Below are 26,157 nucleotides of genomic sequence, written 5' to 3' on the forward strand. Positions count from 1 at the left end.
CCCTATCCCTTGAGGCCTGGAGTTTGCTGTCACTGAACCCGCGCACCTGCACTTCTCATTGGGTTCTGGAAGTTGGTGGCTGCTGGGTTTCTTAAGGGGCAGGTGGAGGGATGATGCCTGCCCCTGAGGCTCCCCAGTGAAGTTGGCCTGGCTTAAAGTCCGGAGGCATCTCGCAGAGAGCTGCTCGGTTTAGAGATTCTTTTGTGTGTCTCTGGATTGTGGCCCTTGTTTCTATCTTTTCCAGAGAAAGAAACTATAGGCATATGCCCTGCAGAGTATGCCCGTTTGGCCGTAGGGCTCCTCACCACCAACCCTATCTGCAGCTTTTGATCTCTTTTGAGATTTATGGGTCTCTGAAATATGGCCGGTAAATGAGCTTGTATAACTGAGCCGGAGGTGGTTTGTGGGTGTGGCTCCAACATACCAAACTTTTGGCTGTTTAGTTTCTTGGTAAACTTGCCCTAATTTGTTGGGGTTCGGCCACAGGTACATCGACAATTTTGGGTTATCAGGAAGCCAGAAGGGTCCATCTGGCTGCTGCTGCACTCACCCCGAAGGTATAGATTGACCTGCTGGTGGCACCATACTCTGAACTGCTTGTTTATTTTTCTTAAGCTATGTTTAATTGAGGTGTAATTTTATTTTTTAAAATTATTTTTAAATTGAGATACTCAAGAATCACTTTTGGTGTCTCATGGATGCAGGATATCAAACCCAGGTCGACCGTGCTCAAAGCAAATGCCAGACCTGCTATACTATACTATTACTCTAGTCGCTGTTTTTTTATAGTCTGGAAAAGTGCTTTCAGATTTCCCCACGGCATTTTTATCTTTATCTGGGAGCTGGAGAGATAAGATAGTGAGTTATGTATTTGCCTTGCATGTGGCTAACCCTTTTCAGTCTTTGGCACTGTCTATGGTTCTCCAAGGCCTGCAAGGAATCATCCCTGAGCTGAGAGCCAAGAGCAACCCCTGAGCACCACCAGATATGACCAAAAAACAAAACTCATTTCCTGAGGGCTAATGTGACAGTAGAGGGGTTCGGGTACATGCTTTGCACGCATCACCTCCCAGTTGGGTTCCCACCACCACCGAGTTCGAGCAGCGCCTCATCCTTGGTTCTCAGGAACATTTTGAATAGCTGCACAGTGGCTTTGGCTGCCTCTTCTACTAATTTAAAGTAGCCCCTTTACTCTGCACTTAATTCTCTGTGTTTAATTCATAGGATCTTACCCAGCCATCTAGCTTGCTGCCTCTGTCAATTTAAACATAATATCGAGGTTGTCTGCAAGACTTTAGTCAAACTACATTGTGACAGTGACTATCTTACCAGAAGCACACACTGCAGTGAATCTGAATTGCCTGTTGATAGGTTTTTAATTTGTATTTTATTTTTATTTTAATCATTTATGGTCCGTTTAAACTGATCATGTAGTTGTATTACTTTCATTCAGAGTTCAACTCCCTATATTTCTAAGAACGATTTCCCTTGGTAAGAGTCAGAATCTCAGTCACATCATTACCTTAGCAGTCTATGCATGACCTGAAGACTTAAGAGGAATGGAAGAAAGGGATGGAAGTGGGGAAGGGAGCTAACACTAATGGTCACAAATGAGGGCCACACTCTGGGCAAGGTACTGGTCCTCCAGATGAGAGCTCAGCCACAGAAGGCAGTTTGTAAACAGATTTTATACACAACAGATCTCAAGTGCCCTTTTATTCACAGGACAGGTGTAGTTTTTTTATTGCATGTGTTTTTGTAATTTTATAGGCAAGTACAAGTCATACTGTCTTATGAAAGTTTTGCTTAGAGCCTGAGAATTTCTGGTTTTCTAAGCAGAGGTTGCCACTCAGTCTTTCTAAGGATGGATGGGCTCGTGGATTTTTAGACCATCCCCACCTCTGAGCCTTTTTTGAATCTTAACCCTTCCATCTATAAAGCACTCAGGTGCCCTTAAATATTTTTCCACATAGTAAGCTTATGGACCTTAGCTTGAAAACTTTCAAAATGTGCTTTTAAGGGCCCAGGAAAATAGAACAATAGATTAAAACACATAGTTTTCATGTGGGAGGTGTGGGTTCAACCCCCTGCAAAACAGTTTCCCAAGCACTACTGGGAGTATCCCTTGGGTATTACTGAGTATGAAGCATGCGTACACACACACACACACACACACCACCCAGAAAAGTGTTTTCACACCGGGATATTATTAATCTGATTCACTATCAGCAATTGGACACATCAGATCACTTTGCTTCTTACACAAAGATAGTGTTATTGTTAAAATCAACTTTTAGAAAGTGTATTAATCCCCTCTCAGAGGTGGGCATGACAATCATTTACTAATCACCTTTCATAAGATGAACATCAAAACTGGGGATTTTGTGGGGTGTGGCGGGGAGAAGAATCAGACTAGAGGTGATGTATAAACTGTGGTTTCTCGGCACTTCGTACATGGAAACCAATAGCATTGGTACTACTGTAACCATGTTACTCCAACTGCAATAATTTTATTTAGAGAATAACTAAACCAAATAATCAAAATTCAGAATAAAATACTAATAACTTCAGAAAAGTTTGGTTGGAGAGATAGTCTAGTAGCTATGACACTTGCTTTCCATACCGCAGACCTGGATTAAATCCCTAGCATCCCAGACTATCCTAATTACTAGCAGCAGTGATCCCTGAGCACAGAGAGAGAAGTAACCCCTGAACATTTCTGGGTTTGGCCCCACTGACCCCCAAAAGAAACCCAACTGCACAATGTTATACTTGACCTTCAAGCAGTCAGAAACTTTGTATGGTTCCCTAAGTAGAGCTGAAAATAGTAGGAAGTAGGTGAAGGCAAAATACACATGTAATAAGAGTTGTTTTCCCCAATTTTGGGAGTTTCAATATTATTTCAGGGGCCAGAGAGATAGTACAGTGGGTAGGGGACTTGCCTTGCACACAGAAGACCTGGGTTCCATTGCCGGCATCCTATACAGTTTCCCAAGCACCACCAGGAGTGATTTCCTGAGCATGGAACCAGGAGTAACCCCTGAGCATCACCTGTATGGCCCCCCCAAAAAAACAAAACAAAATTATTTTTATATTTTCTCAACATTGCACATTGACATATACTCTGGCAAATCCATTAACCTATCCTTAGACATCTGCCAGATTCAACAATATGAAACTAAGGGCTAATAAGCAAAAGAATTACTGTGGCTAGAGCCATAGCACAGCGAGTAGAGCGTTTGTCTTGCACCCGGCTAACCTGGATTTGATTTCCAGCATCCCATATGGTCCCTCGTGCACCGCCAGGAGGAATTCCTGAGTGCAAAGCCACGAGCAACCCCTGAGCATTTTGGTGTGACCCAAAAAGAAAAAAAAAACTAATAAACAAAAAACCCAACTCTCACCAAGAAATCACTTTTGTGGCTGGAATGATAGCACAATGGGTAGGGCATTTGCCTTGCGTGTGGCCGACCTGGGTTCGATTCCCAGTATCCCATATGGTCCCCTGAGCATGGCCAGGGGTAATTTCTGAGTGCAGAGCCAGGAGTAACCCCTGAGCATTGTCAGGTGTGACCCAAAAACAAACAAACAAACAAACAAACAAAAAACCCAACTCTGACCAAGAAATCACTTTTGTGGCTGGAACGATAGCACAGCTGGTACGGCGTTTGCCTTGCACGAGGCAGACCCGGGTTCGATTCCCAGCATCCCATATGGTCCCCTGAGTATCGCCAGGGGTAAATGCTGAGTGCAGAGTCAGCAGTAACCCCTGTGCATTGCCGGGTGTGACTTAAAAAGCAAAAAAAAAAAAAAAATTATGAGTAGGTGAAGGAAGGGTGCATACAGATGAAGACCTGATTTCTGGAAGAATTTCTTCATTGCCTGTGATGGTAAGAAGAATATTAGCACCCAAAAGAGGTAGAGAGAAAAGTCCTCTCTCTTTATAATGGGCAGGACAGGATAAAGATATGAGAGTATAAGAAGCAATAGTTGAGGGACTGGAGAGATGGTATAGTAGAGAGGGTGCTCGCTTTTTTTTTCTTTTTTGGGTTATACCTGGCTATGCACAGGGGTTACTCCTGGCTCTGGCAGTGCACAGGGGACCATATGGGATGCTGGGATTCGAATCCAGATTGGCCACATGCAAGGCAAATGACCTAACTGCTATGCTATCACTCCAGTCCCAGGGTGTTTGCCTTTCATGCAGTCAACCCAGGTTCGATTCCCAGCATCCCATGTGGTCCCCCAGGCACCACCCAGAATAATTTCTGAGAGCATCACTGTAGCACTGTAGCACTATCGTTCCGTTGTTCATCAATTTGCTTGAGCGGGCTCCAGTAATGTCTCCATGGTGAGATTTGTTGTTACTGTTTTTGGCATATCCAATAAGCTATGGGGAGCTTGCCAGGCTCTGCCCTGTGGGCGGGATACTTTTGATAGCTTGTCGGGCTTTCTGAGAGGGATAGAGGAATCAAACCTGGGTCAGCCGCATGCAAGGCAAACACCCTACCTGCTGATCTATCGCTCCAGCCCAGTGGACATAATTACCTTAAGAAAAGATTTATTTATTAATTGTTAATTTGCTTTTGGGGGCCACACCCATTAATGCTCAGGGCTTACTCTTGGCTCTCCACTCAGGAATTACTTCTACTGGTGTGGAAGTTAACACGTGTTAACACGTGAGATTCCAGGGATCACACCTGAGTTGGTCACATGCAAGGTAAATGCTCTACCTCTGTACTCTCTCTAGCCCTGCATTTATCTACTTGTATAGGCAGTTCTAGATTATTTAAAAACTATACTATCAACAATTATGCAAACAAGTATAAGTAATAGGCACATGTAAAATTTAATTAAAGTAAAAATTTAGCCATTATAAAGATGTATTTTCTTGGGCTGGAGATAGTAAAGTGGGTAAGCTGATTGTGTTGCATGAAAACAACCCTGATTCAATCCCCGGCATCTCATATGGTCCCCCAAACACTGTCATGAATGATTTCTGAGTGCAGAACCAGAAGTAACCCCTAAGCATTGCCAGGTATCCCCCCCCAAAAAAAACCCAATTATTTTTCAAGTGTAGTTTATCTTCTTGATGCATTCAGAGCACCAAGTCTTTATCATGTATCTTTTTACATATTTGATTAGTACACCTTATTATGCTCAAGAGAAGGCTTGTTTTATTAAACTTTTGTCAAACATGTGATAATTATGAGCCATAAAAATAACTAACTAAAAAATGATTATTTTTGTAGTCCATTAAACCATTCAAATTTCTTGGGCTTATCCTTATGCTTCTCTAACTCAGGGTTGAATTATCTAATAGCTTTATTGTTATTATGTCTGCAAACTTTATTAAATAGTTTCACTGATAAACCTAAAGAAGATCCAAATACATGTGACTTGTTTGAAATACCAGGAACTAATCTCATTGCTCTCCCCATGATACATTATGAAAAGCTTTCCAATGTTAATAAAGATTGATGGTATTAATATTTTTTCAGTTCGCTTATAACAGTGATAAGATAGATACTAATATGAACATAAGTGTTAAATTGTGTTATTAAAAGAGTACAACTCTCAGCACAAAGAATAAATTATTAAATTAGTTCAATGTTTAACTCTATATAAACCAATAAGCATTAAGAGCAGGTAGACTTCCCGCTGCCGTCTGCGTCTCCCGAGTTTCTGAAGTCACTCCCTGCTCGTCCTGCGCACCCCGTCTCCTGAACCGGCTTGTAACTGCGCACGTCCATCAGGTACGAGGACCATCCCTCGGCCACGCCCTCCCTTTCCCCCACTTCCCGCTGCCGTCTGCAACTCCCGAGTTTCTGAAGTCACTCCCTGCTCGTCCTGCGCACCCCGTCTCCCGAACCGGCTTGTAACTGCGCATGTCCATCAGGTACGAGGACCATCCCTCGGCCACGCCCTCCCGTCCCCCCCATCAACAGGAAGACACTGGGGGCGTGGCCTGTGTCTTAGTGGGCGTGGTCTAAAAGTGGGCGTGGCCTCATCTCAGAGCGGCCAACGCTAACGCGGCCACAGTTATTCTTTGCTACCTCAGCTCAATCGGTACTGTGTATTCCTTTGAAAACTCACCTTTGCGATCTCAAACATTTACGCAAAATAGCCATTAGCTTAGGCTGACAGTATAAAAGCTATCAGTGAATAAGGGAAGTTTAGCACAAACGGAGCCCCTTCTTCCCACAAAAACGAAGAGGAATAAATAACTACAAGGTTCCAACTCTACACTTCCGTGACAATATGAAGAAGCAGCGAAAATCCCCTCCACGAAGAGAGGGAGAAGAAAAGATACTAGAAACCTCAAAAGAGTCTCCCAACATCTACGACCTCTCAGATAAACAATTCAGCGAGGAAATCTGGAGGAGACTCGACCTACTCCAAGCAAATATGGAACAGACATCCAATAAATTAAGGGAGGAGATGAATGAAGCGCTGGAACGGTCTACCAAGAAAATACAGGAAGAAATGAGAGCAGAAATGAGAGCAGAAATTTAAAACCTTCGAACGGAAGTCTCACAAATAAAGCAATCGGTAGATGAAATAAAAATCTCACTAGATGCCCTCAACAGCAGAATGACTACAGCCGAAGACAGAATCAGCGAGCTTGAGGATGAGCTGCAGAAAGCTTACAGACAGCAACAAATAATGGCGAAAGACCTCAAAATGGCTATAGAGCGAATCAGAGCCCTGGGGGATGACTTCAAGAGGAACAACATAAGAATCATTGGAGTACCAGAACCACAGGGAAGTAACCCCAATGAAAAAAACATAGTCAAAGACATCATTACTAAGAAATTCCCAGAGCTGGAGAAGGCAGGCGTCCAGATACAAGAAGTCCGAAGAGTGCCAGCAAAAAGAGACCCAAATAAAAAGACTCCAAGGCATATCATAGTCAGAATGGCGGATGCTGTGGATAGAGACACAATTCTACAAGTAGCAAGGTCAAAGAGGGAAATCACATACAAAGGAGCACCCCTCAGATTTACGGCCGATCTGTCAGAAGAAACCCTCCGAGCCCGAAGACAATGGTGGGATATAGTGAAAAAACTCAACGAAATGAATGCCTCACCAAGAATACTTTATCCAGCTAAACTCTCACTCAAACTCGAAGGAACCATACACTATTTCTCGGATAAACAACAGCTCAGGAACTTCATAGACTCAAAACCAATCTTGAAAGAAGGTCTAAAGGGGCTACTGTAAGACAAGGAGGAGCCCCATAAGAACAACAAATCCCACAGAAAGATGACACAAAACCACATCACAATAATCTCTCTCAATGTCAATGGCCTAAATGCACCTATCAAGAGACACAGAGTGGCTAAATGGATCCGGAAATTAAACCCAACATTCTGTTGCCTGCAAGAAACACACCTGAACAAACAGAGTAAACATAGACTCAAAGTCAAAGGATGGAAAACAATCCTCCAAGCAAACAACCCCCTTAAAAAAGCTGGAGTGGCCATCCTGGTATCCGACAACATAGATTTCAGGATGAAAAAGATCAAAAGGGACAGCGAAGGTCATTTTCTGTTTATCAAGGGATATGTACAACAGGAAGAAATCACACTCTTAAACATATATGCTCCTAACAAACGACCGGCTAAATATTTAAAACGACTCCTAACAGACTTCAAAGAGGACATCACTAACAGCACAATTGTAGTCGGAGACTTCAATACGGCCTTATCGCCTCTAGATAGATCCACAAGAACAAAACTCAACAAGGAAACACTGACTCTGAATGAAGAAATTGAAGAGAGAGGCCTAATAGACCTATACAGGGCCTTACACCCCCAAAAGAAAGAATACACATTCTTTTCCAGTGCACATGGAACATTTTCAAAAATAGACCATGTACTGGGTCCCAGAACATACCTCAATAGAATCGGAAAAATAGAAATTGTATCAACCATCTTTTCAGACCACGATGCGCTGAAGATAGAAGCTAACCACCCACAAATACGGAAAATCAAATCAAACACCTGGAGATTAAACAATTCCATGTTGAACAATGAGTGGGTCAAGAAGGAAATCAAGGAAGAAATCAAAAGATACTTAGAAACAAATGAGAATGAAGACACGAGCTAACAAAACCTATGGGACGCAGCTAAAGCCGTGTTAAGGGGAAAATTTATAGCTCTCCAAGCATTCCTCAGGAAGAAAGGACCCACATAGATAGCTTGACTTCACGACTCAAGACCCTAGAAAAGGACCAGAAAAAGGACCCCAAACCAGACCGAAGGAAAGAAATAATAAAAATTAGAGCAGAAATTAATGACATCGAAACCAAAAAAACAATCAGAAAGATCAATGAAACAAAGAGTTGGTTCTTTGAGAAAATAAATAAGATTGATAAACCGCTAGCAAGACTCACAAAGAAAGAAAGAGAGAAAACTCTAATAAATCGAATCAGAAATGAAAAGGGGGACATCATAACAGAAACCAGTGAGATTCAAAACATCATTAGAGACTACTTTGAAGGTCTTTATGCCACAAAAAAGGAGAACCTAAAAGAAATGGATGGATTCCTTGATTCCTATAATCTCCCAACACTGAAGAAAGAAGACCTGGAATACCTGAATAGACCCATCAATGTTAAGGAAATTGAAACGGTAATCAAAAACCTCCCCAAAAACAAAAGCCCAGGCCCAGATGGTTTCACTGGCGAATTCTTCCAAACATTTAAAGAAGACCTATTGCCTGTTTTCCTCAAACTTTTCCAGGAAATTGAAAAAACAGGAACTCTCCCAAACAGTTTCTATGAAGCACATATCTCCCTAATACCAAAAGCAAACAAAGACACCACTAAGAAAGAAAATTACAGACCAATTTCCCTGATGAACACTGATGCGAAGATCCTCAACAAAATACTAGCAAATAGGATCCAACAACTCATCAAAAAGATCATACATCACGACCAAGTGGGATTCATCCCAGGGATGCAAGGATGGTTTAACATTCGGAAATCAATCAACATAATCCAGCATATCAACAAAAGCAAAGATAAAAACCATATGATCATATCAATAGATGCAGAGAAAGCATTTGACAAGATCCAACATCCTTTCATGATGAAAACCCTCGCCAAAATGGGGTTTGGAGGAACTTTCCTCAAGATAGTCGAAGCCATCTATCACAAGCCTACGGCAAGCATTATCCTCAACGGGGAAAAACTAAGGGCCTTTCCTCTGAGATCAGGCACAAGACAAGGATGCCCACTCTCACCACTCCTCTTCAATATAGTACTGGAAGTACTTGCGATAGCTATTAGACAAGAAAAAGAGATTAAGGGCATCCAGATAGGAAGGGAAGAAATCAAACTCTCACTATTTGCAGACGACATGATACTATATCTAGAGAAGCCTAAAACCTCTACTAAGAAACTCTTAGAAACAATAGACTTATACAGTAAAGTTGCAGGCTACAAAATCAATACCCAAAAATCCATGGCCTTCATATATGCAAACAATGAGGCAGAGGAAAGGGACATGAAAAAAGCAATCCCATTCACAATCGTGCCCCAGAAAATCAAGTACCTCGGAATCAGCTTAACCAAGGAAGTAAAAGACCTTTACAAAGAAAACTACAAAACTACCTCCATGAAATCAAAGAGAACATGAGGAAATGGAAACATATACCCTGCTCGTGGATAGGGAGAATCAATGTTGTCAAAATGGCAATACTCCCTAAAGCATTATACAGATTCAATGCGATCCCTATAAATATACCCATGACACTCTTCAAAGAAATGGATCAAGCAATCCTAAAATTCATATGTGTATAAAAATAAAAAGAAACGGCGCGGGCGGAGATACCTCACCGCACCGAGCCAGGCACAGGGCCTAGGGTAGCAGCTGTCTCTCCCGCCACCCGAGTTCGGTAGCCTCCAGCCGCTTCCCCCACCCCGGGGAGGTTGATGGCGAAGATGTGGCAGGCGAAGGAAGGAACGGAGCCAAGATGGTTGGTCTCACTTGTAGTTTATTCCAATCTTCCCTCTATACACTCTCCTCTGGAACTCTCCTCTGGAACTCTCCCCCTGCCCCCTCAAACAGCTACCTTAAATCTCCCCGTCCCCCAGCAGCCTGGGGCTTATCTAAAGTTGTGGTTACAATCCATAGGAGGTATAGTTCTATCTCTTAGGGGAATGCCTTCACTAGGACAGAATCTCTCTTTCAGCAGGAGGACCCACCCAAGGGCAGAGTCCCATGAATGTGTTTCTCTTCTCCTCAGCCAGCAAACATATAAGAATTCATAATATTAATCATTTTGTATGGACACAATAAGAGATGCATTAAAGTTTATAGAATTGCTCTCCTGGGGCCATCTCAATCTCAGACTACAGTGCTCAGGCCAGTCAGTCTTTCCTATCCCTGGCAGGGTCCCAGTCTCATAATTACTATTGGATCATGACAGCATTTGTCTATGATCAAGCTCTTAACTTATAGTTAAGAATTAGGCACTTTGGCCAGGCCCATCTCGATGCCAGGGTAGCACATAACTCACCGCTTGCCCTGGATCCTTCCCGTCCCACGTCGGGGACCCTACTTTGGGGTGCTAGGAACTGAGGGCAACTGAGGCTTAAGTGGAGAAAGCAGATGCCCAGAAGGGAATAATATTCGAGGCCAATTAAGTCTTAAGTTATAAAAACATAATATTGTCTTCTTGTGTCTATACAAAAAAGACATAGCTTTAAAGTAAATTATTCAAAAGGCATAAAGAGGAGAGAAAGGCAATGTTATAATATTCAGTGTCCTAGGAAGTTCTGACCTTACCAATTAACAGAGTTTGATTAAGGGAAGAGCAGATAAACTGATAGAAATGGTTACAGATAAACAAAGGAATGGGAGTGACTCGGGAGCACTTTGATGGGTGTGACTGATAAACCTAAGCTCCTAGTGGCAAGGGGGAAAGGACAAACCAATGATATCCAACAATATGGAATAACAAACGTCCAAGGATAGCTAAAACAATTCTTGGGAAAAAGATGATGGGAGGCATCACCATCCCCAACCTCAAACTTTACTACAAAGCAGTAACAATTAAAACAGCATGGTACTGGAACAAAGGCAGAGCCATACACCAATGGAACAGGGTGGAATATCCCTACACACAACCCCAAATGTATGACCATCTAATCTTTGATAAGGGGGCAAGAGATGTGAAGTGGAGCAAGGAAAGCCTCTTTAACAAATGGTGCTGGCACAAATGGACAACCACATGCAAAAAAATGGGTTTAGACCTTGACCTGACACCATGCACAAAAGTCAGATCAAAATGGATTAAAGACCTCAACATTAGACCACAAACAATAAGGTACATTGAAGACAAGGTCGGCGAAACCCTCCACGATATTGAAGATAAAGGTATCTTCAAAGGTGACACGGAACTAAGCAATCTAGTAAAAACAGAGATCAACAAATGGGACTACATTAAACTAAAAAGCTTCTGCACCGCAAGAGATACAGTGACCAGAATACAAAGACTATCCACAGAATGGGAAAGGATATTTACACAATACCCATCAGATAAGGGGTTGATATCAATGGTATATAAAGCACTGGTTGAACTCTACAAGAAGAAAACATCCAACCCATCAAAAAATGGGGCGAAGAAATGAACAGAAACTTTACCAAGGAAGAAATACGAATGGCCAAAAGGCACATGAAAAAGTGCTCTGCATCACTAATCATCAGAGAGATGCAGATCAAAACAACCATGAGATACCACCTCACACCACAGAGACTAGCACACATCCAAAAGAACAAAAGCAACCGCTGTTGGAGAGGATGTGGGGAGAAAGGGACCCTTCTTCACTGCTGGTGGGAATGCCGACTGGTTCAGCCCTTCTGGAAAACAATTTGGACGACTCTCAAAAAATTAGATATTGAATTCCCATTTGACCCAGCAATACCACTGCTGGGAATATATCCCAGAGAGGCAAAAAAGTACAATCGAAACAACATCTGCACACGCATTTTCATCGCAGCACTGTTTACAATAGCCAGAATCTGGAAAAAATCCGAATGCCCTAAAACGGATGACTGGTTAAAGAAACTTTGGTCCATCTATACAATGGAATACTATGCAGCTGTTAGAAAAAAGGAAGTCAAGAATTTTGTAGTTAAGTGGATGGGCATGAAAAGTTTCATGCTGAGTGAAATGAGTCAGAAAGAGAGAGACAGACATAGAAAGACTGCACTCATCTATGGTATATAGAATATCAGAGTGGGAGACTAATACCCAAGAACTGTAGAAATAAGTACCAGGAGGTTGACCCCATGGCTTCGAGGCTGGCCTCACGTTCCGGGGAAAGGGCAATTCAGAGAAGCGATCACCAACTACATTGTAGTCGAAGGCCATGTGGGGGAAGGGAGTTGCGGGCTGAATGTTGGCTAGAGACTGAGCACAGCGGCCACTCAACACCTTTATTGCAAACCACAACAGCTAATTAGAGAGAGAGAACAGAAGGGAATGCCCTGCCACAGTGGCAGGGTGGGTTGGGGGGGAGATGGGATTGGGGAGGGTGGGAGGGACGCTAGGTTTACGGGTGGTGGAGAATGGGCACTGGTGAAGGAATGGGTTCCCGAACTTTGTATGAGGGAAGTATAAGCACAAAAGTGTATAAATCTGTAACTGTACCCTCACGGTGATTCTCTAATTAAAAATAAATAAATTATTTAAAAAAATAGAGCAGGTAGACATTAAAAAAGGTATATTTTACTCAAAAAATGTAAAGTTTAAATCAGAATTTGGAACTTGCTCAATTTTAATCTTCAATTTTCTCTATCTAAAACACTCCTCCCTAATCATAGAGGAAGGCCACTTATCTCTGATATGCATGTTATTTAAGTCATCAATATTGAGTGCATCAATCCTGTCCTGTGGCTGAATCACAGACCCAAGGTTAGTTAGTTTTTAATGATCTGAAATATTTTCAAATTTACAGAATACAGTTGGAAACAGATTATGTTGAAATCATAATTCAACATACTTCAATTCTGAATTCCTAGAAATCAGAATTGCTAGAATTCTGAGAGCAGAACCAGGAGTAACCCCTGAGCATGGCTGGGAATGGCCAAAAAATAAAACAGAAGTCATAGTTGATCTGTAAAGAGTCTAACTGGGCAGCAAATATTTGTCTTGAATACTAGGCACTTGGTCCTTGGGGACCAGTGGAATAATCGTATTATTATTGTTTGTGTGTTTGCTTGTTTGGGGGCATACTCAGAAGTGCTCAAAGTTTACTCCTGACTGTGTTCAGGGGTCAGGCCTGGTAAGGCTTGAGGGACCCTCTGGGGTGCTGGGGATCAGACACAGATTGGCTGCGTATAAGAAAAGTACTTTATCTACTCTACTGTCACTCTGCCTGCCAGTGGAATAATCCTAAATACATGTACTGAGTTAATTTATCTATATCTATTAAATAAGTATATATATAGATGTATAGATGTATGTATATATACATATAGAGTAATATATATATATATACATATATATATCACTGTCACTGTCATCCCGTTGTTCATCGATTTGTTCGAGTGGGCACAGTAATGTCTCTCAATGTGAGACTTCTTGTTACTGTTTTTGGCATATCCAATACGCCACGGGTAGCTTGCCAGGCTCTGCCGTGCGGGTGCGATACTCTCGGTAGCTTGCCGGGGTCTCCGAGAGGGGCAGAGGAATCGAACATGGGTCAGCTGCATGTAAGGCGAACGCCCTATGGCTGTGGTATCACTCCAGCCTACATATATATACACACACACACATATACATATACCTCTCTGAGAGCCCGGCAAGCTACCGAGAGAATCCCGCCCACATGGGCAGAGCCTGGCAAGCTACCCGTGGTGCATTCAATATGCCAAAAACAGTAACTATAGGTCTCATTCCCCTGACCCTGAAAGAGCCTCCAGTCATTGGGAAAGACGAGTAAGGAGAGGCTGCAAAATCTCAGGGCTGCGAGGAATAGAGACCTTACTGGTGCCTGCTCAAGTAAATAGATGAACAACAGGATGACAGTGATAGTGACATGTAACTGAACTTCATGCCTTATTTATTCTGAATAAATAGTGACGACCATTTCATTTCTCCTTTTGTCAATCATAGGCGTAAATTTAGGGTTTCTCTGTGCCCCCCACCATATGGCATTCATTTACTGATTACTTATTTGCTTGTCTGGGATTTCTGTCTGTCGATGCTCCCAAAATTATCCCCAGTCGTCTTTCATGATGAAAAGCAAGCTCTTCCTTTTTGACAGATGAGGAAGTGTCCAATAGCAACACCGAAGGGGACTTCATGAAGGTTTTACAGGCCCAAAAAAGGAATACCAGCACTGAGCTAACCACTGAATCAGAGAAGACCTCGTCAGAGAGAAACAGCATGTCCCTTTTAGTGAATGAGCAGCTAGACGTGAATGATGACAGTGATACCATTACTGGGCTAAATTACGTAGTGCCTTTTCTCCTGGATGGGAACATAGGAGATTTTGAATCAACATTGTTACCCTTCGTTAAGCTTCTTTTTCCAGATATGCAAGATGGAGCAAATCCTCTGGAACATTTGAAGAACAGCACAATTCCAATGTCTCTACAGCTCGAATCCAACAATACAATACACAGTAAGTCGAAAGTCTCCTTTTTCTGGAAAGCTTGATAAATGCAGGAACTCAAGCAGAAGTCCACAAAGCTAGAAAGAGAGAGAAAACTGCCATGCTGTTCCATTCCATGCTTTTTGGGCCCAAATTGAAACATCAAATCTTTCTGAAGAAATTGAAAACTATCTGGCCAAAGAGAAAGCACTTAGGAAAGGTGGAGGAGGGGGAGAGGGAACCACTGCAGATAAGCAGCGTGTTCAAGGACCCCAGAGGCCTCCAGAAGAGGCGCTTCAAAGAAGGGGGCAATCAGCACAGCCTAAGGAAAGGGGAGGCTCTGCCCACGGCAGGGAACATGGCCCGAGAGAGAAGGCTCAGGCAGCCGACCCCAAGAGAACCGAAAGAGCTTCCCTTGGCGGGGAGGCCCAGGAAATGGGTGGAAAACTCCTTCAATGAGGAGGGCCACGGTGGTGAGCAGAAATAAATATCCTGCCTGTTTTCCAAGCCTGGCTACATATAAAGGTCTCTCAAGAGACCATGGGGTCCCTTTAGATGGACCAAACAAATGTCTAAAAACTGCCACAGGTCTGCATGGAATCTCTCTCAAGATGTCAGGTCAAAGTGGTTTGACTCATCATGGCTCCCGACCAAGGTGCCCATGTAGTTGTCCTAACAAGACCAGAGACCTCCATCCTAGGAAGCATGGGAAATGGGTGAATGACGAATGATGTGTGTCCATGTTTTCCTCCAAGGACCTTTTTTGGATTATTGCTTCCTAGGAGAAGTTCATTGGAACATGAGACTCAGGTAACTGGGGAGGCGGGGACACTGAGGCAGTACAAGAGTGGGCTGGGGTGCAGGATCACGAGCTCCCCTTGCCTTTTCTAGGAGGGCTTTTTCTGGCAAAGGCGGCCCCTGTGGCTGAGGGACATGTATCCGTCGCTCAGTAAGAAAAACATGGCACAGAAGCTTCAGGACAAGGATTCCTCTGACAAGGACAAGATTTTCAACAAAGATGCAGAGTAAATGATAGGGACAGTTCCAATTTCTGCCTGAAGTCAGGAAGTGATGCAGAGGAGGGACATCCCTTGCGAGAGCTGAGTGTATTCTTGTTCCAGGTTGCTCAGGGAGGTCGGAGTAGTGAAGAGGGTAGAACTGACTCCTGAGGAGAAAGCAGCTAAGTAGGCCCAGGAAGCACAGGAGACACAGGCACCATAGCGCCCTCCACCACCAGTTGTCCCTCTGGCAGGACAGACCAGCAAGTTTCCACTTGGTGCCCTGGTACCATAGACCTCTGGTCACAACAGTCCCTCAGGGGACAACAGGCTCCCCATGCACGACAATCCTTCAGATCCCAGAAGGTCCCGGCAATACAGGGGATTGAAGAGGATCTATGGGAATCATCGCAGGAGGGCATGGTGTCAGAGGCACCACAGTGAATGCCTCCCACCTCACACCACCTGGAAATTTTATTTTCTGAAGAGCTTCTCAGAATTTCCTAAAAAAAATTTATTTTCTCATATAAAAATGCATAGATGAATAAGTCCAGCAATGGGCTTGGGAATTGAAGCCCCCAAAAAGAGGTCGACATCCATGTAACCAATAAAGGCCATTGGCAAGAAATGCAGGATTGGAGCTGAAATCCCTCCCCGAAGTGGGGATGATGTCTGTGAGGACTAAATGGATGGGAGAATGGGAGCCTCTCCTCGTGCCCCCAGAATAATCAGATCCTGAAGTTCATGAAGAGTTGGAAATCAGTTCCTGAAGAGCTGGAAAAGCCATCATCCTTAAGCAGGGATCGATATTAAGGTAAATCACAACCAATCCTGTTATTCTCTTCATGGGCTCCCCAAGTGCCACAGAAATTAATGACAAAGACTCAACTCCTCCACCTACATATGAACACTCTCTTGGGGCTTTTGGAATGACCAGAACTTATTTTGTTTATTTTTGTTTTGGCGTCACTCTCAGTGATGCTCAGGGGTATCTCCTGGCTCTGCACTTAGGAATTACTTCTGGTGGTGTTCGGGGGACCATATGGGATGCTGGGAATCGAACACGGGTAACCAAGTGCAAGGCAAATGCCCTGCCTGCTGTTCTATCGCTCAAGCCTGCCCTCCCCAATAATTTTATTTTGAAAGCATAAAATAAGAGCATTTTCCTTTACAATGCAGACATCAAGTTTGGTTCTCAACTCTGTAGAGGATTCAGAAAGCTGAGCTAAGGATTCCTGTGGACTGAAGATTCAGTCACCTCAGGGATCTCTGGAGCTTGAGCCACTGCCTCCTGCTGTATGACAGAGTCACCCTCAGGGCTCTCCAGAGGCTGAAACTGGGCCTCTGCTTGGGTTCGAGATTGTTCATTCTCTTCAAGACTCTCTGCAGTTGGATTTAGGGTTTCTGGCTGGGTTGAAGTTTCACCCTCATTGGTGGCCCTTGGAGTTCTGGTAATCTGCAGATAGGCAGGTTTGATGGTGACAGAAGATATATTTGAAAGATGGGCTTCTTTCTGGACTGGAGACAGTTCATTTTCCTGATGGTGCAGTAAAGACTGCGCTACAAGTTCCAGACCTGACTTTGAGGGCTGAGCTTCCACCTCCTGAGGCACTGAAGACCCCCTTTCCTCAGCAGCCAATGTAGGCTGAACTAGGGTTTCTGGCAGGACTGAAGCAGTATCACCCTCTTCAGGGGTACTTTTTTTTTCTTGTTTATACTTTATTCAAACATGCATGCAATTCAAGATTCAGAACTAACTTTTAAGGACAACATCATTTAATGCAAATAAATTTGCTATAAATACCTGGAATTTCATTGTTTGTTTGTTTGTTTTTAATTATTAATTTTATTGAATCACCATGTGGAAAGTGACAAAGTTCTCAGGCTTATGTCTCAGTTATACAATGCTCGAACACCCGTCCCTTCACCAGTGCCAATATTCCACCACCAAAACCCCCAGTATACCTCTCACCCCCCCACCCCCACCTGCGTAGCTGATAAATTTCACTTTATTTTCTTTTGATTACATTCCATATTTCAACACAAAACTCACTATTGTTGTTGGAGTTTCTCCCCCCCCCCAATAAAAACAGCCCTACCGACAAGGAAGCATTTGATAATTAGTTTTCCATTGCTGAGAATGATGAGATATGAAGTCTATTGCGGCCGAGCGGTTTAGGATTTCTGTATTTTAGTATTTTAGTAATTAAGTCCAGGGAGATTTATGTTAGAAATTGCATCATTCCCTTCCTCTTCACGGGTAATTGACAGCCAATCTGAGTCCTGGAGTAAAGAAGGTTTCCATTCCCCGGGAGATCCTGGAAGTGCACCTGGGGTCTGTTGTGTGCTTGCTGAAACTTCAGCTTCCAGGGCCTTAAAGGGAAGCTGTTCTATCTCTTCAGAGGGTTCTGGATGCTGGGACTGGGGCGAAAAGGATTCAGTCTTGTGAGGGATCTGTGGATGTTGCTCTGAATCTCCCAGTACATCCAAAGGTTCACTCCCCTCAGGATAAAAGATATCCATACTGGAATCTAAGTCATCATCCTGCATCTGTTGTGGTCGATGATGAGGTCTCAGATTTTCTGGGAATTCCAACAACTTTAGCAGTATATTTTGACAGCCAAATACACCCTTCATCTGGTTTTCAGGTGAAATAATGAAATTTTATTAAATTTTGGAATCTGTCCACTAGAGGTGGAGCAGGCATTTCAAATGTCTGATCTTCAGGTTGATCTAGACCTAGTTGGAATTGCACTTTTCCTTCTAGGAGGCAAAACTAGAGGCGGACTCTCATCCTGAGTCTTACATATCATTGGGTCAACTAGGAGCCTCTGATGTGTTGCAGGCTTGTCACTCAAACCCTGGTGTGGAAGGGCAAATCGAGGGGACCCAGAGGGCAACTCTGTACGTGAATCCTCATCGAGGGTGGGAACCAAAGTGTTAGGCAGCTTCTGAGGTGGGATCAACAACCGAGCGTCAGTCCAGGTATGCAGGTGATGGAAGTCCCCTGTCTCGGCCCAGGGTTGAAGGGCATGGGGCGAATCAGGTGGAAGATCAGGGGAATGTGAAACGCAGGGCTTGGGAGGTCCTGGGGTAAGAGAGGGCAGCTGGACTGGTTGCAGGACCCACTTGGGGGGCTGAGCTCCCTGCACAGGCAGCCACATTGGTCGCCACGTGAGGAGACATAGGGCCCAGAGTAGCAGCCAAGATGTGACGTGCAGAGGCTCCGAGGTGCTGCAATTCAGGCCAGTAGGGCGAGGGCGCCCGGAGCCCTTATGGCAGCACCTTTATTGCAGCCCAGGCGCCCCTCCCCTGAAGCACATTTATGCCAGCTTTAAGTCACCTTTATTGGGTCTGAGTCAGCTAAACATAAACAGCAGGACCCAGGCTTTCCTTCTTCCCACAAAGGCACCTAAGATATCCAATAGGGTCTTCTTCCCTCCGCCCTTGCCCCCAGACTCCCCTCTCAGCCCTGCCAGCCAAACAGGACTGGAACTGCCTACTACTGTGGGCCAAGCTCCGAGGAAGAGGGGAAGGAACAGCATGTCCCCGGGTTGGCACACACGGAATTCAACAGTACTAGTCCAATTGTGGCGGTCTTGGTGCGTCCTCCTCACTACTGAAATCCGAGACACATTCTTCCTCCCATTGGCCAACCTAATTCCAAGAAAGCTAGCTGACCTGCAAAAGGAGCACTATTTAGGGTGGATGGGGGTTCCCAAATGTTCTCATTTCCTTTAAACTCTCAGTATCTCTGATTATTTATCAGTCTCCGAGAGAGGGGATAGCATGGAATCACTGACCCAAAATTTTCTGAAGGAGGGCTCTGGGGCCATAGACAGTTTATTCTGGGAGACCGACCATAAACGAATGAACACTCATATACACTCCTTTACACCGGCCTGGGGCAAATCCCCCTTTCTTGCATGGAGCTCAACATTAATTCATAGAGAAAAAGTAGCAAGCCCCTTTCTAGAGGGCTGCCTGCCTTTCTAGCACTCCTGGAGAGACCACTGAAGAGCTTAACGTCAGAATGTAACAAGGCTCTCTTGCAATACTGTGACTAGCACCCATTTTACTTCCTTCACAGTCCTTCTCATCAATTTCAGTTCTCATTATCTCACATTTCTAGAATATAAATTCAGTGAGAAGGGGCTTCCTCCCAGTGTCTAGTTGAGTAGAGAGCTTTGAATGGAGTTGTTTCCAAGAGTGGCCTCATTTAGGGATGGATATTGGTTTTCTGAATTCTTTGGCATTAGTACTTAATGTCTTCTCACGTTTCATAGTAAGGTGGAGGTTTTCTGTTTGTTTGGGGGCCACACCTGGAGGTGTTTGAGGTTTCTCCTGGCAGTGCTCCGGAGGCCATGCAGTGGCAGGTATCAAACCCAGGTTTCCCTCACGCACAGTCCATGCTCCAGCCTGATGAACTTTGTCTCAGGCCCCTAAGTTAGTCTTGTTAAGACCCCATTGTAGGTATTTGAAGTTTTCTTGATGGGTTTGATTTAACTATTTTAAAAATTATTTTTCGAAACTAGGTTAATAGTTCCAGCCTACTAGAACTATTGAACTATTGGCTGGAGCAATAGCACAACGGTTAGGTGTTGGCCTTTCACGTAGCCGACCAGAGTTTGATTCCTCCGCCCCTCTCGGAGAGTCCGGCAAGCTACCGAGAGTATCGAGCCCATGTGGCAGAGCCTGGCAAGTTACCCGTGCGTATTGGATATGCCAAAAACAGTAACAATAAGTCTCTCAATGAGAGATGTTACTGGTGCCCGTTCGAACAAATTGATGAGCAACGAGATGACAGCGATAGGTCAATAGTTCAAACAATTGAGTCCTTCAGTAAGCTCCTCAAAAGGCCTAGCTTCCACAGCTATTTGACCACTTTCTGAAATAGAGTTGACATAGATCAATTCAAAATAATTGTCTAAAATAACCTTTCTATGAAGGTAGTACACAATGGTATTGGGTGTGTTCTTCCTTTATATATCCAATAATTTTATTTATTTTATTTTACTTATTTTTTGCTTTTTCAGTCACACCCAGAGATGCACAGGGGTTATCCTGTCTCATGCACTCAGGAATTACTCTTGGTGGTGCTTGGGGGACCATACAGGATGCTGGAAATTGAACGTGAGTGGCCTGGTGCAAGGCAAACTCCCTGACCGTTGTGCTATCGCTCCAGCACCCCCCCCCCCGCCAATAATTTTGTTTTGAAATCATAAAATGAGAGCATTTTCCTTTTCAATGCAGACATTAAGTTTGGTTCTTTTTGTTTCTCTGGGGGCCTGATTCAATGGTGCTCAGGAATTATACCCAGATAGTACTTGGGAGTCACTCCTGGCAGTGCCGTGCTGAGCTAGAACTGAAACTATGCATCCTGCATGCCAAGAGTATACTCTGTGGGCTGAGCTATCTCTCCCACCCACGGCATCTTTTATTTCTTTTATATTTTGGGTGAGGGGATCATATCCTCTGGTACTCAGGGGCTCTTGCAGGCTCTGAGCTCCCTGGTGGTGCTAGACGGGACCACATGCCGTCCCAGGAATATGGAAGGCAGGTGCCTTGGCTCCGGTACCATCTTCTTAAGCCCCCACTTAGAAATTTTACTAGATTGTAGGATGACATTACTTTGTCCTTTCCCTCCTTGCCACAAGTAGCTTGTCCCGGTTTTACCCAGAGTTTAGGCTTACCCCAGTCATATCCATCAAGGTGTTCCCGAATCTCTCCCATCCCTTTGTTTAGCCCTCGGCTTTCCCTTAATCTGACTCTGCTAATTTGCAAGGTCGGACCTTCCTAGGATACTGAATTTATATTATATAAGTTAATATTGCCTTTCTCCTCTTCTTGTGCCTTTTGAATTATTTATTTTAAAGCTATGACTGTTTTGTATAGACACAAGAAGACAATATTATGTTTTTATAACTTGGGAATTAATTGGCCTCGAATATTCCCTCCCGAGCATCTGCTTTCTCCACTTAAGCCTCAGTTGCCCTCAGTTCCTAGCACCCCAAAGTAGGGTCCCCGACGTGGGACGGGAAGGATCCAGGGCAAGCGGTGAGTTATGTGCTACCCTGGCATCGAGATGGGCCTGGCCAAAGTGCCTAATTCTTAACTATAAGTTAAGAGCTTGATCATAGACAAATTCTGTCATGATCCAATAGTAATTATGAGACTGGGACCCTGCCAGGGATAGGAAAGACTGATCTGGCCTGAGCACTGTAGTCTGAGATTGAGATGGCCCCAGGAGAGCAATTCTATAAACTTTAATGCATCTCTTATTGTGTCCATACAAAATAACTAATATTATGAATTCTTATATGTTTGCTGGCTGAGGAGAAGAGAAACACATTCATGGGACTCCGCCCTTGGGTGGATCCTCCTGCTGAAAGAGAATTAAGTCCTAGGAGAAGCATCCCCTAAGGGAAAGGATCTTACCCTACTGATGGTGACCACACCTATGTGTACGCCCCAACCCCCTCATGCTGTGGAGATTTAACTAGGCTGTGAGAGTGGGTTGGGGGGGGAGATCTAGGAGAGCGGGAGAGAAGCGGAGAGAGAGGATGAAATAAACGGATCGAGCAACCAGTTTGGCCTTCTTTCTTCTTCCTTCCGTCGCCTTCCCTCGACAGACAGCACACACAGCGGTTCCGGGGCACTGGACGCGGGCGGTGAGACAGAGCCGCCCGGAGAGCCCGTGAGTGCACGCGCCCCCTCGGCGTTCCTTAGTTTTTTACACTAGATGACCAAGAAAGTCACTTTTACTAGAAGAATTGCCCAGACTGCAAGGCTGAAGTCAACCCAGGGTCGACTCATGTGACTATATAAGGTTTCTGACAACTTAAAATTTCTGTCTCTAAGACTGCAGGGCTATAGAGCATGGAGAGCAATTCTGTTTGTGGATTTTCTATATATGTATGTATATATATATATATGTATATATATATATGTATATATATATATATATATAAGCACAACAGGCTCAACCGTTAACATGTCAGTAAGTTCTTATTGAAGGGCTTAATGGTTCCTGGGGGAAATACAACAATCTTCACATACTTTCCTCTAAGGAAACTTTTTTGGAGCATTTTCAACAGTTGATTTAGAGCAAACAATACAAAATAAATTCTTTTGTTCTGCTCTGGGGCTGGGGTTCGGGATCAGGAAGGAACCATAGAAAATACGGTGGTAGAAAGGTGTAATGGTGGTGGGATTGGTGTTTGAATATTAAATGTAATAAAATATTGTGAATTACTCTATGAAATTAAATTTAAAAAAACAGGATCTTGAGAAAGGTTTGGTAGTGGCATAGATAAGCTGGTCTCTCCCTAAGATTCATCTACTAGAGTCTGTTCCAGTTCTTTCTCTAACAGCCCCTTTTTTTGACTGTATACCCTAGGTCTAAGTGCCATAGATTCTGGGGGGAAAGCATTTAATTAGTTTATTTCATTATCTAGATGAAGGTTTTGCTGGGATAACAGAAGATTACACGTGATCTATAATTGAAAGGTTACTTTGGAAAAAAGAAGATTGTTGCCCCAAATAGGAGAAACACTGTTCCCATCCCCATACCCCTAAGCTTCTTGGTAGGAAGACAGCTCTAAAATTGTGAAGTTCAAGGTTCCGTCAGAGTGATAGTACAGCAGGTAGGGCACTTGCTTTGCATGTAGCCACCCAGGTTTTATCCCCAGCATCCCACAGAGTCCTTTGAGCACCGCCAGGAGTGATTTCTGATTGCTGAGCCAGGAGCATCATTAGGTGTCCCCAGCATTTCCACTTCCCCCACCCCACCCCCCAAAATTCTGTTCGTTACTACCTAAGGTTTAAACAAGTATTGTTAAAAACATCTGCGTAAGGCTTTAGCTGTTTAGCAAGGAGAGGGCTCTTTCTGATGTATCTGAAAATATAATGAGGGAGAGAGAGAGAGAGAAAGAGAGAGAGAGAGAGAGAGAGAGAGAGAGAGAGAGAATTCTTACCCACACCCCATTCCAATCCCCACAGAGACCTTCCAATTTATCCAAAGTCTCCTCAGCTATGCCAACTCCAGGGCTCTTGCAATCAAAGGATGACAATACCCCCTCTAAAGCACAGAAGAACTTCACACTTTGCTTCTGAAGTGGTGCCACAATATCTTCATTTTCCCTTTAGTCAAAGTCAGAAAAATACTGAAACTGTTAGCATTTTAGATTGAAGATCCTTCTGAACATCTCAATGTAGATTTTAAAATGTTTAATTAAAAACAAAAACTAAATTCCAGCAATCCGTGCTAACAGTTGAAGTAACCTGTGACTTCAATATTAAGCCATACTTTCCATGAACTATACCAGCCATGCACATACAGAGCACACTAGTGTTGTAGAATATGGATACCACTGTCAATTCACTGAGATATTGATTGATGCTGGGGTGTGACCGTTGCTCAGACACTTTCACTTAGACAACTCTTATCTGTCAGGTCTGTCGGTCCACAGGACCTGCTGGCGTCACACCCCACAGTGCTGGGGAGTCGTGCAGTTCTCAGGACAAAACCCAGAGCCTCGAACACGGTCAGCACAGGCTCTGCACTTGAACTATCTCTCCACTTCCACCTTGACAATCCTTTTATATCATCCATTGAAACCAAGATAGTAGTTTTCCAGTTCCTGGCACTGGGAGCTGTTTAGGGCAAGGGCACGATGTTGAACTGCTTTACGTCTGCGGAGATGAACCTAACGACATAAGAGACATACTCGAGGATAGGAACGACTTGCCACAGAGATCTAATTCAGCCGACCCAAGACTTCTCAATACAAGTTTCATAAAGTGGCTGTGAAGAGCAAATCAAACAAACTTTGGTGGTTGGTGTTGTGTCAGAGCCATACTCAGCAGTAATCAGTTACTCCTAGCTCTGTGCTCCGGGATCACTCCAGGTGGTGGTTGGGGCAATCATATATGCTACTGGGTATAGAACTGGGCTGGCAGCAGCAAGGTCAGCACATTAACTCCTGGCCTATTTCTTTGGTCCTTAAACATTTTAGGCATTAAGTTCATAGTAAGGACTAATACTCATTGTTTTCAAGCCATGATACTTTTCTGCATTATTTCCATAGTCTCCCATTAATCTGAGCATTTGTTTCCCTGATTCGTGTGGTCAGTGAAAGTATAAGTCAGGAAGATCTGCAAGACTGTAGATAAGCAAAAGAAGTAAATTGCTTCAGTGATTCTATTTAGCAGCTCTTGTCTGAAACTATAAGCTGAAGGAAGATAAGAAAGACATGCCCCCAAGGAAGGACATCCATCTGTATCACTCCCCTCTCCAAATTATTAGCCTTGCTAGAAGAGACTATGTGGCACTCTGGCAGCACTGTCATCCCTTTGCTCAACGATTTGCTTGAGTGGGCACCAGTAACGTCTCCATTGTGAGACTTCTTGTTACCTGTGTGTATTGGCATATCGAATACACAACGGGTAGCTTGCCAGGCTCTGCCCTGCGGGCACAATACCCTCGGTAGCTTGCTGAGCTCTCCGAGAGGGACAGAGGAATTGAACCCTGGTCAGCTGCATGCAAGGCAAACGCCCTACCCGCTGGGCTATCGCTTCAGTCCAGAAGAGACTACAGTATAGCTATTTTTATATCATTTTATGAGTAACTCTTATCTGCATAAGAGCTTCCTTATAAAATAAAAATTACGTGTTACTAGTTCTTTTTTTTTTCTTTTTGGGTCACACCTGGCGATGCACAGGGGTTACTCCTGGTTCTACACTCAGGAATTACTCCTGGCGGTGCTCAGGGGACCATATGGGATGCTGGGATTCGAACCCGGGTCGGCTGCGTGCAAGGCAAATGCCCTACCCGCTGTGCTATCTCTCCAGCCCCCAACGTGTTATTAGTTCTCTAGATACACATTACTGTGGACATCTTATAGCATTAGTTCTTAAATGTCAAATTCAACTTTCAGTCAGGATGTACTATATGAACTTATTAATAAAAATTAAAATGCAAGAGTGGAGAGATAGTCCAATGTGTAAGGCATTTTTGCCTTGCATATGGACAATCCAGGTTCAATCCCCAGCATCCCATATGGTGCCGGCAAGCCTGCCAGGAGTGATCTCTGAGTGCAGAGTCAGAAGAAAGCCCTGAGCACTGCCAAACAAAAAAGAAAAACAACTTAAATACAAATGAAAGCAAAGCAATATGAATTATTGATTTATGTGCCTATCACTATTACCAGTTTATAAGCACCTTGAATGCTCAAAGGATCCATGCTGTATCCTTTTCTCATTCTCTGAAGCGAGAAAAGTTTGTTACCATAAAAGGATCCATAGTTTGTCGGTTGAGAGAATAAATCAGGGAATGAGAAAAGAGAACAAAATTAGTTTCCAAACTAATTTTTGGAAATTTTACCAAGTTTTGGTGAACTTGGCCCTAAGTTGTTGGGGTTTGGCCACAGGTACAGTGGCAATTTTGAAATATCAGGAAGCCAGAAGGGTCCATCTGGCTGCTGATGCACTCGCCCCGCAGGTACAGATTGACCTGCTGGTTGCACCATACCCGTAATTTTGTTTTAT

General features: G+C 43.8%; 1 pseudogene; it reads right to left on the reverse strand.

The window, feature by feature from the left end:
* Window positions 1-19,096: 19,096 nt before the first annotated feature.
* Window positions 19,097-26,157, reverse strand: part of LOC129406560 (RAD52 motif-containing protein 1-like) — a 32,101-nt pseudogene continuing 25,040 nt past the window's right edge.

The sequence above is a fragment of the Sorex araneus genome, chromosome 7 (genome assembly GCF_027595985.1).
Source record: "Sorex araneus isolate mSorAra2 chromosome 7, mSorAra2.pri, whole genome shotgun sequence".
Taxonomy (NCBI): domain Eukaryota; kingdom Metazoa; phylum Chordata; class Mammalia; order Eulipotyphla; family Soricidae; genus Sorex; species Sorex araneus.